The sequence below is a fragment of the Sorex araneus genome, chromosome 8 (assembly GCF_027595985.1).
Source record: "Sorex araneus isolate mSorAra2 chromosome 8, mSorAra2.pri, whole genome shotgun sequence".
Classification (NCBI taxonomy): Eukaryota; Metazoa; Chordata; class Mammalia; order Eulipotyphla; family Soricidae; genus Sorex; species Sorex araneus.
The window spans coordinates 27,877,468-27,892,462 of NC_073309.1; positions in this window are offsets into that span (position 1 = coordinate 27,877,468).

The following is a 14,995-nucleotide window of genomic DNA, read 5'->3' on the forward strand; positions in this document are numbered from 1 at the left end:
TGCTCTCACTTCTGACTCTGACTCTGATTCTGATTCTCTTTGTGCTCTTTCTTCCCCCTGCTTCTGGCTCCAATGACTCCCTGATTCTCTTTTTCTTTGTGATCTGCTTCTGTGTCTTCTCTCTGCTTCTGTGTCTTCTCTCCTGCGTCTGTATCTTCTCCCCTTCTGTGTCTTCTCTCCGCTTCTGTGTCTTCTCCTCACTTCTCTTACAGTCTTAGTTTATATAGCAATCACATAGGGTAGTGACACAAAGTTGGGTTGAACATTAACAAATCAACAAAGAGGGGTAAAAACCACTCCTCCAGGAGATTAACAAAGTCTCATCTAACGAGATTACTCCAGATTACTAGGAGATCCACTCAAGGATGGGATCCCATCCAGGGTGTGTCACTTTCTTCTTTCCTCAGCTAGTAATCCACTTAAATAGTTATAGTAAATTTATTTCTAATATTTCTAGCAATTTTGTTTCTGGGTCTCATTGAGCCTGGAGTTCAAGGTCACAAAGTTCTGCTTTACCTGGTTCTGTGGGGCTTCACTTATGTGTGAGGTTCGGCCCCAGTGTCCGGAAAGCCGCCTGAAACGTGGCAGTGGCTGGGTAGTGGAGATAGTGGAGGTTGGCTAATGAGGTATTTATCTAGCCCCCAGTAGGGTGGGTCGTCTGGGTTTGATCCCTTGGGTGCCAGATATGAGAGGAGGCAGACAGAGGATCTTGTTTCCAGGTCTTGTTACTGTTACCGACTGGATTCCACGGGAAGTCAAAAGACCACGTGGCCGCCCACCTATGAGATGGTCAGACTTCTTCGTCAAAATCCTGAATGAATGATTTGAGGCTCTTCGTGTTCCTGGAGCGAACAGATACCATTGGGCTACATTAGCACGCGACAGGGACAAATGGAAATGTTACTGGTGCCTGCTCTAGCAAATGGAAGACCAACGGGATATCAAGTGACAAGTGACAAGTGATTTCTATTAATGCCATTCTGTATGAGCACAGTAAAATATATATCAAACTTTAAGTTTGGTTCTTCCTGAAGATATTCACTATACCACAGTCCTCAGACCAGGTTAGTCTTCCTAACCTCAGCAGGGTCCTAATCTCCTCGTTACTTTTGGATCATGACAGCATTTGTCTATGATCATGCTCTCAACTTATAGTTGAGTATTGTGGCACTTTGGCCTTGCCCATTTTGATGCCAGAGTAGCTCACAGCTTGCCCTGGATCCATTCTGTCCCTCGTTGTGACCCTGCTTTTGGGGTGCTAGGAACTAAGGGCAACTGAGTTGAGAAAGTATATGCCCAGGAGTAAATATTATTGGAGTCAATCAGCTCCCAAGTTACAAAGCATAATATTAACTCTCTTCCTGTGTCCATATAGAAAGGACATTGCTTTAAGGTAAACTAAGTTCACCATGTACACCTGAGTACAATAAGTAACTTGATCAAGAGCTTGAACCCTCAGATTATTTCAAAATCTCTCACTTAAAAAACAGAGACAAAATAGCATAAGTAATAGGAGAAAATTATAAAATATGCATAATAATTAATAGTTTACAGTTTAAAGTGAATGAGGGAAAAATAAAGAGAAGTTTAGATAGAATTTACTCTGGATCTTTTTTCTACCCAGAAGGAGGATTATGTGTACTGATAATCCTTTGGCATTCTAATAACTTTGACCTCTAAACCTCTAGTCTTCTAAATGATTTTTCATCTGTCAAAGACTGTCCCATTTATGAGGCAGAGAATACTCCCAGGTGGCCTTGTAAAATATTAAGTGTTGACTTCATAGTATTTGCTGTTATTTATACATATGCATGTACACATTTGTACAGAAATAAATACACATCGTACACATGGGCATCTGTGCTGAAGTATGCAGCCAAGTGTCAGCACATTATCAGATTTAAATTAGTTGCCTGAATCTATTAATAGCCCTGGTTTTCCAGTTTCTAAAATAAAAGCTCCCTGAACAGCTGGACTGAAATATGAAACAGAATGGAAGAATACAACCCTGTAAGCAGTAGTAGTCTGTCTATAATTGCTAAATAAGGTTTGAGGCTGCATAGATTTGTGGAGATGCCTATAAAAGAACTCTTGAAATGCTAAGTGCTTTTTATTAGAAAAATGCTTAATCTCAACAAATGAAGGGATTGATTATGCCTTATCAATCATGAAATTTTGAAAACCTCTCTGACATCGCATTAAAATTGAAAGCAGAGTTGAATCCAGGAGGAGGCAGGTCTACATTGGCTACAGGGCTCCATAGGAGGGGGCCAACAAGATATTCCTCCCTCTATTGTCATTTAGGGAACCCCTCCGTCGAGTGTTTGGATTTTAATGATTTAATAATTCCTTTCATTAAAGCAGCCATGCGACACATCATCATAAAGGGAAATAATATAAGTCTCTCAGAGAGCGCAGCAAGCTACCGAGAGTATCCCATCTGCAAGGAAGAGCCTGGCAAGCTCCTCATGGCGTATTCGATATGCCAAATACAGTAAAAATAACAGGTTTCAGTCCTCTGACCCTGAAAAGAGCCTCTAATCTTTGGGAAAAATGAGTAAGGAGAGGCTGCTAAAAATCTCAGGGCTGGGATGAATGGAGACCTTACTGGTGCCCGCTCGAGTAAATCAATGAACAAGGGGATGACAGTGATACAGTAAATTATTCCTTTCACAGTACAATATAATGCAATTTCCCAATTCCTGCTTTTACCCTCCCCCAGTGCTTCTGCCTGTACCTGTGCCATGTGCTCTTCTTTAATTGATTTCTGAACATAGTCTGCATTGTGCTTCTCTCTGCCAATAAGTTTATTTTGTTGACTCAGCTTACATGTTCTTCCTCCCTCTAACCTGGAAAACTGCTACTCGCTCTTCAAAGCTCATCTTGCCTGAAGCCCCTCTTGTGATTTTTCTGATACTTTTCTCCACTATCTCTCTCCTCAGCTGAGTCAATCAAGCCGCCAATAATTTTCCCATAGACCATTGTTATTTTAAAATAGCTTTTTAAATTGAGTTACCATGAATTACAAAGGTATCAAGATATTTATGATTGAGTTTCAGTCGTATACTGTTCCAACACCAATCCCTTTACCAGTGCCCACTACTCTCTATCAATGTCACCAGCTTCACTTTTACGCCACACCCCCCTAAGCTTGCCTCTGTGACAGGCACCTTTCCCCTCTCTCATTATACTAGTGTTTATTCCCTAATTTATGATCCCCATCCCTGTCACAGTACTAGTCTCTTTCTATCAGAGATCAGATACAGTGCTCTTCATTTCTGTTGCCATTGAGCTTTGATATTCCCTTAGAAGGTTTTGTTATACCCCACAGATGAGAGACATAGTTCAGAGTCTGTATCTCTCCCTCTGAATGATTTTACTCAACATAATATTCTTCAGCTCCATCCAAATTTCATTGAGTAGCATGACTTTGTCTTTTCTTCTGATTGAGTAGTATTCCACTGTGTTTATGTACCATAGTTTCTTTATCCAGTCATCTGTCCATAGCAGTTTGCTTTTTTATGTACATATGCAAAGTATTACTTCCTTTTATACTTATCTATCTGCTCTTTTCTTTAGTGAGACCTCCTACCTCCTTGTGGCCTTAAAGTGTGATTCTGGAAGCAGTAGCATGGTGGTTTTTACTTGGATGCTTTGTCAGAAAATCAGAAGACAGATTCTTCTCATCTACTAAATAAGAAGTCTATTTTATCAACCTGCCCCTCTTGTAGAGCCTGTCAAGCTACTGAGAGTATTCCACCCGCATGGCAGAGCCTGGCAAGCTACCCGTGGCGTATTCGATATGCCAAAAGCAGTAACAACAAGTCTCACAATGGAGAGATGTTACTGGTGCCCGCTCAAGCAAATCAATGAGCAATGGGATAACAGAGTCTCAGTAGATTTGTACAAACATTAGCATTTCAGAAAGCTATGCATAGAGGACAGAATGGATATAAGCTTTTATTCCTCCCAGAACATAGCAGTATATTTATTCATTTAAGAAATAGATCTAATGAATCACAGGCCAGTACTGAATGTAGAGCCAGAGTGATCTTTGTATTAGAGTAGCTACAAGTGTGACTGAGTCACAGAGATATGGCTGGAAAAGGTCAAGCCCATTGAAAGTCTTGAAAAGGTGTTATGATCAACTCTGAGAAATTCATGACTTGAAATACTTCATTAGACTTCTTTTCTGGAAGACTGATTGGAACACATATATCACTGTGCCTGATGGCTCCTAATCATAGAAACTGTGTTAATTTACACAGGACCACTTTTTGTGTTTTTAATGTTTTACACACCCCACGCTTTGGAGTGTCTGGTATGCTCCCATAAATTTGGAATGCATTTTGTGTGACTGGTGAGATTTCACATTGTCTCATGTGGGACTATTGAACATATTTTTAACTTTCCTTTTCAACTGCCTTGAAAGTTCTCTCAGCAGAGGAGAAATCTTAGGCTTATTTGCTTTCTACCTTTTTTTATATTGAGATACAATTGGTAGTTGATTATCCTGTATACTTTGCAAATAAGAAGAGGCTAAAAGCAGGGTAGCATGGTGGGTGCTTGGTAAATCTCTGATTGACCCAGAGTCCAAAGGAGATTTAACATAGTAGACATGTCTAATTGAATGTGGTTTTTGTTTCAGCAAGTAGCGAGGCTCCTTTGAGTCTTTCCTTTACCTGCTCTGAGGCCCAGAGTCCTCTTCTTTGACCTCTAGGTGATAATATCCTGTGGAGAATTAATCTGTAAGTTTAGAAATCTTCAATTACAAGTGAGATGCCATTTAATTTTCGAGACAATTTCATATCCTCTTTTCCTAGAAAATTGGAGAAAGCCATTATCTAATATAACTTAGAGGACAGTAATTTCATAGATCACAGAATAGATACAAAGTCTTTTAATTTTATTTTTATCTTAAGGCCACACAGTTGGTGCTCAGAGTTTATTCCTGGCTCTGAGCTCAAAGATTACTCCTCCAATCAGTGCTCAGAAGACCATATGCAGTGCTGGGTATTAAATCTGGGTTGGATGTGTTACAAGGCAAGTACTTAACCCCCTGTGTCACCTCTATGGCCTACAAAGTCTTCTTGAGAATTATTTTAGGCCCGAAATTCTAAAATTTGTACAATGGGAACAATATTTACCTCTACACTTTTTTATTTTGAACTCAAGTCTCAGGTGATGTAGCCTTAAAAAAAATCTTAAAAGTGGATTTGAAAAATACAATTAAATGTTAATCACCTTAACAAAATAATTGAACAGGTGTACAAGTGTTGAACTCTTAAAACACTATTAACACTAGATTTAAAAGAAATATTTCCTTATGTTTTATAAAATTCTTCCAAGCTACTCAAATCTCAGCACATGGATTACTGACTATGTTAATAAGCTCATTTGGGGGATGGAGTGGCAGAAGCTCAGGCTAAAATCAGCACACTGAAATCCCACCAGCGTTCTACTCAGAAAAACCATTGGCTCTGTATTGTAGTTTCCCCAGAACAGCCCTTTACCCACCAATAGTTAAAGCAGTGTTCATTTTACTCTCCTATATTGCTCATAAAAGCTGTCTTCTCTCTGAAATATGTTTATATTTATGAATTTTATGTTTACATGTTTCCGAATGCTGTATATTTATAAATGTTCTCTATATGATGCTTAATGATTTCCTGAAGCCTGCAGATAAATAATGATAATTAGAGTTGGGCAGTGTGCTTTGACAGATTGGAACTACTATAATACTGAATATTGAAAGTCCAAATGCTGTTTGTGATAAGCAGCCTTCACTTATCCAACATCAGGCCTTATGATTAACTGGAAACTGGCAGGTATTAATCATCTGGCACATCCTGTAAATTTCTTTGTTGATGGGGCCCCCGGCATCATCATAGGTCTGAGGCCAACCTCTGTCTACAACAGGTTTGAGTTTGGAAACAGATTCGCAAGCTGAGTTCTCTTCCTCTTCAGCCCACATCTGCTTTCTGGTTCCTGACAACCCCAATTGCATGCATTTCAAACTTCATTTCCATCTCAATGAGGTTATGTCCAATGTGATTGTACCTTCCTCTGGCAGGGCCCATCCACCAACCTTGCTCTTTTATCTCCCCTTCGGCCTCTTACATGGATGAACTTGTAGCTCCTTATGATCTGCTAAACATTAATATTCACTAACTTCCTCCAGGGAGCTATGCTTCACTGAGCACATTTTCCCCTGAAAGGAGTTGTTTAATATAAACATTTGGTTAATATTCTGTACATTTGAAAGTATTTTATCAGCATCAGTGTAGGACCAAAAGTCATTTAAATTCAATGGGAACTGATTATGCGCCAAGAATCAGTCCTTTCCAAAAGACTGTGTTTCCCCCCTGCCACTATAATGTATACATTATGAAACTCACTTACACGGTTGATGGGAACACTTTGTGGACAAACCAGCAGCCCTACATTTTAACTGACTGAGTATTCATCAGCTCTAACGCTGGTGTTAAATGGGGGAAAATATTATACAATATTGCTTTAAAAACTGTCTAAATATAATTATCAACATCTTTGGAGTGATAATAATTATCATAACAAGAGCTCATCAGAGGAAAAACACAGTTTGATGAGACTCCTCTATTCCCAAGTCCCGTTCCCCTTGCAGAAGGAAATGATTCTTCCTTTTCTTTTTTTTCTTCCTAAAGAACTCTAGCTTTCTGAACTGGTCTCTCTCCATTTCTTTTAAAACATGTGTGTCTGTGAAACTAATTATCTTAAACAGTTCCTAGGTAGACAGTGTAATCGGTTTCAAGACACCCTTAAACAGTTGAATTGAAAAGGCATCCCTACATGACTTCAGAGATTTATTTGGAGTAAATTCCAAATTCTGGGATAAAGTCTTAACAAAAACAAACTATTGATGCTATATTTTTTAGTACCTATTGGATATTGATTTTTTGAAGTTTTTTTTTTGATAAATGAAGCTACTGAATAGTGAATGTGTGTGTGTGTGTGTGTGTGTGTGTGTGTGTAAAACAAATAAAACTCTACCCAGCTATCATCTGAGTCACGAACCAACTATGTGCCTTCTTAGAAACAACTCTCCTGTCTCCTGACCTCATAGAGCTGACTTTGTCTTCCAGTATAAGTGGAGCTTGTTCATTTTCATGGTTGTCTAACATTCTGATGATGAATGGATTTATCCGTTTCAATAGTGATAGATACGTTTGGAAAAATTCTATTTGTAGGTATCATAAGCAATGTCACCATTAGTGTATAGGCATAATTGTATTTCTGGAACACAGAGTTTAGATTATGATTGTTAGGTCGTAACATTTGAATTTCTCAATTTATTTGATAATGCCTAGATGTTTTTCAATTTGATGTTACTAGTTTACATTTCTACTGGCAGCATATATGAATTTCAAATATACCACATCTTCATCAATATTTGATTTTTGCCAAATGTGAACCATTCTGACTTATGAGTAGTGATTTCTTACTATATTTTGTATTTGAGTTTCTCTGATTATAAATTAGATTAAACACATATTTATTTTTTGATTAGTTTTTCTTTTGTATTTTTTTGTAAACTGTCTGTGCCTGTCTGTTTAATGGATTATCTATATTTTCTGGTGATATGATTTCCTGATAAAGAAATAAAACTCACATTAAGGGTGTTTTCATAGAAAGTAGTAAGACAATGATCTGGAGCTTTGACATAACCACAATAAAGGCAACAAATTAGTGTAGATTGCTTACACCAGTGTAGATTGTTGCTGTTGTTACTGGGTCACACGCCTGGTGCTCAGGGCTTACTCCTGGCTCTGCATGCAGGGATAACTCCTGATGGCTATGGGACTATATGGGGTGCTGGTTATCAAACCCAGGTCTGCCACAGGCTAGGCAAGCACCCTACCCCTGTGCTATCTTTCCAGTCCCTTGAATCTACTTTTAAAAATATTTTTATGGCTTTCTGCAGTAAGGAAAGTATGATGAATCATTATGAAAGACGATGAGGGTCTTATATCTCAACAAAGAATCCTTTCTTTCTTTTTTACTTTTCCTTTTCTTTCTTCTTCTTCTTATTCTTTGTGTGTGTGTGTGTGTGTGTGTGCGTGTGTGTGTGTGTGGTGTTGTTGTTGTTTTAAATTTTGGAAAGACTCTGGCTCCTTTAAGGATCATTTAAATTGCTGCCGCAGGGATTTAATAATGCATACCATAGAGTTTCAGAAAAAAGAATTTCTTCTTTCAGTGAAAAGCCAATTTAGTCACAGGACCCTGGAAAAATACCAAAAAGTAATCTCCTGAACACTGAAAAAAACACTCATTACTGTTCTGACAGTGCATATAGTCACTACCTAATTGGCAACATAATCACATACATGACTGTTAGGTTGAGTCAGACCATAAAATAGTCAGCCTAGAATTGTTTAAGGAGAGTCTGGGCAAGAATGTGCCCAACTCATCCTTGAGATAATGCTCCAAGGGATGTGGACACGTTTGTTTTTTGTTTGTTTGTTTGTTTTTGGGTCACACCTGGCATTGCACACCTTTATCAGGGGTTATCAGGAATCACTCCTGGCGGTGCTTAGGGGACCATATGGGATGCTGGGAATCAAACTCGGGTCAGCCGCATGCAAGGCAAATGCCCTACCCACTGTGCTATCACTTCAGCCCCAGATCTGGACACCTTTAAACCCTAACACCCATTCAGAATCTGCCTCTTTGGACTCAGCTTGATTTCCTTGTGGTCTTTTGGTTCTGCTTATTAGTTTCAGAATTCATAATTCCTCTCTCCAAGTCTTGAGTTGCACTTTCCTACAACAAGTTATAGGGACTTCAGATGCCTCCCCATAGAATGTATCTCTTTTTTGCTATAAATTTTTTCTATATAACTTCATAGGATACTAGGCTATTTTTAACCTGTAGAGTATTGTATTTGGGGCAAGAGTTTGTAAAGCTTCTGGACAAGTGACTTGTAAGAAGCCCTTGCAGGTGTATTTGTTAGGAACTATGGTTAGAACTATGATATTTCACTGTCAGATTCAGATCAGGGTCTCCTTAGACAACTCAGTAGTTGGTGAGATGTTGGACTGACATTCTCTCATCCTTTTGTGATAAAAACACTGACTGGAAGTTGCTTATATGACAATCACCAGGACCCAGAAGTGATTCCTTCTGCCATGGAATCCAAAGAATCACTGCACAGTTTTGACTTGAATATTGTAGGAGAGTTACTCCCACTCCCGCCCCGCCCCTCCCCACCCCTCCTCCAAACATTTGAAATCAATCAATCAATCAATCACAATATCTCATTAATCACCGATTTCTTGGACAGACTCAGTAACATCTCATTTCGTCCTTTCCCTGAGATCTTAGAAGTCAATCTCGACTTGGCCCTCCTAATGGTGTTGCACTGGGGGCTCTTTAGGGTCAGGGGAATGAGATCCAGCTTGTTACTGGATTTTGCATATGAATACACCATGGGAAGCTTGCAAGGCTGTCCCATGGGGGCAGGAAACTCTCAGAAGATTGCCAGTTTCTCCCAGAGCGAGAAGTAGGCTAAAGATACCGCTTCTGAGAGCTTGTTTTTAAGTCTCTCTCTGGATGTTGGCCGTTGATGGGATTACACACACCTGGGTTCTTCTGCCGGTACCTTCATGCATGAAGCCTGTCTGAACGTGTAGATAGGAGCCTCCAGCATGGCTGTAGCTAGGTTCTGGTGGTCTTCTGCCACCAGGAGCTCTGCTCAGGGTAGGGAGGAAAGCTGGAGCCCATCCCCTCCGAGGGGCCCCGGGGAAGACAGCCAGGCTTTCGGGGCAAGAGACTCTCTGCATTTGAAATAGCAGAGGCAATTGAGTGGGGTTTTATTTGTTTGTTTGTTTTGGGTTTTGTTTGGAGCCACACCCAGTGATGCTCAGAGCTTACTTCTGGCTTTACCCTCAGAGATCACTCCTGCAGGGCTTGGGAGATCATATGGGGTGCCGGGTTTCAAACCTAGGTCAGCTCCGTGCAAAACACACACCTTACCTGCTGTGCTATTGCTCTGGTCCTTAGACAATTAAGAATTTTAAATACACCTCTCAGATCTTCCATGGAGAGTGGTGCTTGGCATTTCTTCACTGCTACCTATTCTACATCATTTTTGTGGCAGCTTCTCATTGACCTACATTTCTTTTCCAGCTTCTAGGAATGTTCATCCCTGAATGCATTAGATACAATTAAGGTTGGTGCCTCCAAAAGAGCTTTGAAATTTATTTGCCAATATATTTTCCCTAAGTTATATACCTTAGAGATAGTACTGCAATTAGAAATTCAGCTCCAGTGCATCTGACATCTATAGATTAAACAATTTTGGATTGTGATGAGAACACTGGAGACATTCTTCCATTTTAGTGTTTTTAAGGATATGTGCTTTAGTTTTGCCCCTGTGTTCATCTTGGTGTTACATCCTCTCCTTGCTCAGGCCCCAGGAGTAATTATATTGTATTGTGATATCAAAATAGTTCTGTCACAAAATGGTTAGATGGGGAGGAAGTAGGGGGGCTATTTTGTGTGAGAGAGGATTGATAAGGGATATTTCTTCAGGGTTCATAGCTTCATTCTCAGATAAACCAAGCGAAAGACTTGAAAGAAGTTATAACTAGAGTAAAAGTCATGAACATTTGTTTGCTGCTTTTGTTCTTTACGTGCTGTCCCTCGGATGGGGCAGGACAGTACAAACTGTGATCCAGAAAGCATATATATTTGAAAATCTTTCTTTACCTCCAACAATTTGCTGCTTTCTCCGTCTTTCTCATCTATTGGCATTTTAATTTAGTTTCATATGGCACAGTCCTGCAGGCGGATTTGCTTTCTTGCTTTTGTTTATTGTGTGAGTGACAAACATGAGGGCATTTTTGTGATGTGAAAAAAATGCCGTGAAGTTGTGAAAATGAGGTAACATCTCTTTGCCAAGCCCTAAGGAATGTGAAAGCAGAGATGGCTTTGATAATGAACCACAAATGTTCCAATATGAAAATGTTCAGAAGACTTGCTCTAATGGAAGTAAGAAGTTCTGATGATCTACAGACATGGGCCAGGACTTGAACTTCTATCTGACTCAGTAGAAAGATATCCAATCCTTTCTGTTAATAAAACCCTCTTTCTTTTGTTGATTTTGAACAGTCTTTGGAAACTAGGCATCTACTGATTTAGGGTGCAAAACGGTGAGTTTGTAGTCTGTTCATATTTGCGACACTATGTTTAGACACTGTAGATCCTATTTTGGGGACCATTATTCTTGAGGATTACAAATCTTTATGTCTGTCTGGTACTCCCTTCAAACCCATTTATAGATTGGGTTTAAAGATAAGTAATTGCCTCATGGGAGAACTTTAAGTAGAAAGTGCTAGTTTTAGCGTTGGGAAGCATAAAACACTGTCTTTAAAAGACTAAACTGAATATTCCTAGCACTTTTCCCTTTGCTTGATATTTGTGGAGACTTTTTAATGCCAAGTATATGGTTTAAGGCAGAGGTGGCCAATACTTGTTCAATATCTATTTACCAGTTCAGATATTCATTATAGACATTACTAATCCAGCACAGAACTCATTTTTTTTTTTACTGAATCACTGTGAGATACAGTTACAAAGCTTTCATGTTTGAGTTTCAGTCATACAATGATCACACACCCATCCCTCCACCAGTGTCCAGTCTTCCCCACCAATACCAATGTCCCCAGTATAAACCTACTTTTACAATCTTACCCCTTCCTCCATGGCAGACAATTTCCGGCATTCTCTCTCTCTCTCTCTCTCTCTCTCTCTCTCTCTCTCTCTCTCTCTCTCTCTTCTTTGGGGCATTGTGTTTTGCAATACAGATACTTAGAGGTTACCACATTTGTTCCTTTATCTACTTTTAACACACATTTACCATGCTGAAATATTCCTCCAATCATCATTGACTTAGAGATCCCTTCTGTATTCTAGATGCCTTCTTCTCCAGCTCATGAGTCAGGTTTCCAACTATGGGGCAATATTCCTGGCCCTTGTGTCTACTATCCTTGGGTGTCAGTCTTATGTAATTTTATATTTCACAAATGAGTGCAGTCATTCTATGTCTGTCCCTCTCTTTCTGACTCATTTCACTGATACTCTCCATGCCCATCCACTTATAAGCAAATTTCATGACTTCATCTCTCCTAACAGCTGCATAGTATTCCATTATGCAGATGTACCAAAGTTTCTTTAGCCAGTCATCTGTTCTGGGGCACTCGGGTTGTCTCCAGATTCTTGCTACTGTGAGAAGTACAGCCCAAAACTTTTTTCTGCATAATCAAGGAGTAGAGTTTTGAAATTCCTCTCAGTTAAATAGTATAAGCACACTCTGCCAGTTGATCAGAAATACAATTAAAAGCACATTGACCTATTCTTCCTGGGCCTGACTCAGTGATGTTACTTCTCTTCTTAGGTGTGTATTCTAATGCAATGGCTAACCATCATTTGGAAACTAAATATGTAACTCTTTCTGTAACCCCTGTTACCCATTCTAGTAAAGCAGAGCACATACAGGACGGATTCTTTTGGGAGTAGACTCCAGTTCTTCTTTGTCTCATCCCAGGCCCTGTCTTCCCTTAACATTCACCTGGGACTTGGCATGCTCCGTACTAGAACAACTTCCACTGTCTGAGTAACTCAGCTGCATGGGTCATCAGCAGAGTTATGGGATGGTTCCCAAGATTCCTGCTTCCTGGTGTTCACACCCTTTTCTCTCATGAATGGCTCTATGACATGATAAAATATGGAGAGTTTTACAGATGACCATGGAGTCAATCCATTGGGAGATCATCCAGAGCAGGTCTAATATAATCTGCAGGGAGTTCATCCAATGAAGCGATCTTTATGAAGTCAGGGGGAAATTATTCTGCTGGGCCTGAAGAATCAAACACTCCTATATAAGTGTATAGAGATGTCTATTAAGGCAAGACCCTGAGAAAAAGCCCCAATATGCTGAGAGCAGACAGTGGCCAATATCTAGCAAGAAATTAGGGACTGCAATAATATAGCATCAAGAAAATAAATTCTTCCTGCAACCTGAAGAAGCTTGAAAACAACCATTCCGTTATCTGAATAACGTTATCCATTATTCTCCAGATGAGAATACAAATGTCTGGCATCTTGTCCTCAGTTTTCTGAGAATACAGCAAAAACATGTTAAACATCTAACCCATAGAACTTGTGAAACAATAAATCTGTGCTGAGTTCAATCATTCAATGTATGAACCTTTATTTTACAGTAATAGAAAACTAATCCATTGGGCACATGTAAATCAGAGAACAGTATTGTCCACTTAGTCCTTCCTGCTGTCTTTGAGATTCAACAGACAAAACATTTTGTTTTGAGTGTAGCATCTTCGGTGGTTCCTGTAGGGAAATTGAGCATATATTAACTACAAAAGAGCTATAAATTGAGAAAATGAAAACAATTTCAAAACCTGGTTATCTCTAGTCCAGGTGAAAGCTGAAAGGGGCACAACCCATCCTTCTTTTCCTATTCCCATCTGTACAAAGATGATGTAGAGTGGCTTCTGCCCTGGGAAACATCCAAGAATAATGAATGTGGAGCCCAGTGTAAGAAAGAATCTGAGTATTCCAGGAGCTCTGCTTCCTGAATTCTCTTACTTTAAAATGTTAAACTATTTATTATTCCTTCATTCTCTATGAACATTTTCTTCCTAGATGCCTCATGATCCGAATGAATAGAGGCCACTTTCTTCAAGGTGTTCAATCTGAATTAAATGTTACTAATCATTTACATTTGGAAGCACGGCTGACAAGAGTCTGTGCTTTCAAAGTGTCAATGCTTGGGGCAGGTAAGTTTACCAGAAAATTATCATAGGTTCTCTTTGTAGTGAATAAAATGCATCAGTTCTCTCCTTTGGAGAAGCCTCTTTTACTTACATTATATTGGGGAATTTTACTTATTTTTTTCATAAAATGAGAATTTCAAGAATTGTAATCACCTCATAAGAGAATTGAAGGGATTAAATACATGAGAAGGAAATTAATGGGAATTTCAAGAGGCATATCTAGCATAAGAGCCTGGCAAGCTCCCTGTGATGTACAGTATGCCAAAAACAGTAACAATAACAGGTTCCATTTCCCTGACCCTGAACGAGCCTCCAATCCTTGGGAAAGACAAGTAAGGTGAGGCAGCTAAAAGCTCAGGGCTGGGACGAATAGAGATGTTACTGGAGCCCGCTTGAGTAAATTGAAGAACGGGATGACAGTGATGACAGTGATACAGTATAAGTAGCATATACAATATAGCATTGCTTTTTATTTTTTATTTTATTTTTATAACAATAGTGAAAGTTTCTTTTTTTAGGTTATTTAATTTTTTTTTTAATCCCACCAACGGCCAGCATCCAGAGGCTATAAAATGAAGCTCCCAGAAAAGAGCAACTCAGTCTCTTGCCCCCGTACCTGGCTGTCTTCCCCAGGGCCCCTCGGAGGGGGTGGGCTTCAGTTTCCCTCCCTGCGCCGAGCAGAGCTCCCTTGGCTGAAAACCTCCAGAGCCTAGCCACAGCCATGCGCAGGGCCCCCCTCCACACGTTCAGAAGAGCCTCACACATGAAGGAACCTGCAGAGGAACCCAGGTGTGGCAGGGCCCCCCTCCACACGTTCAGAAGAGCCTCACACATGAAGGAACCTGCAGAGGAACCCAGGTGTGTGGGACCCGGGGCTGAGACCTCCAAGCCTGCTCGGATTGGGACTGGGCCTTTTCTGCTCAGATTTCCCATCTTCCAGTGGCTAGGTAGTCACACACAGGGACTGCCTTCAACGCCCTGTAATCCCACCAATGGCCAACATCCAGAGACTATAAAGCCAAGCTCCCAGAAGACATCTTATAGCCTAGTTCTCCCTCTCAGAGAAACTGGCAAGCTACCAAGAGTTTTCTGCCCACATGTGAGAGCCTTGTAAACTCCCCATGGCGTATTCACATACCAAAACCTGTAACGATGATGGGTCT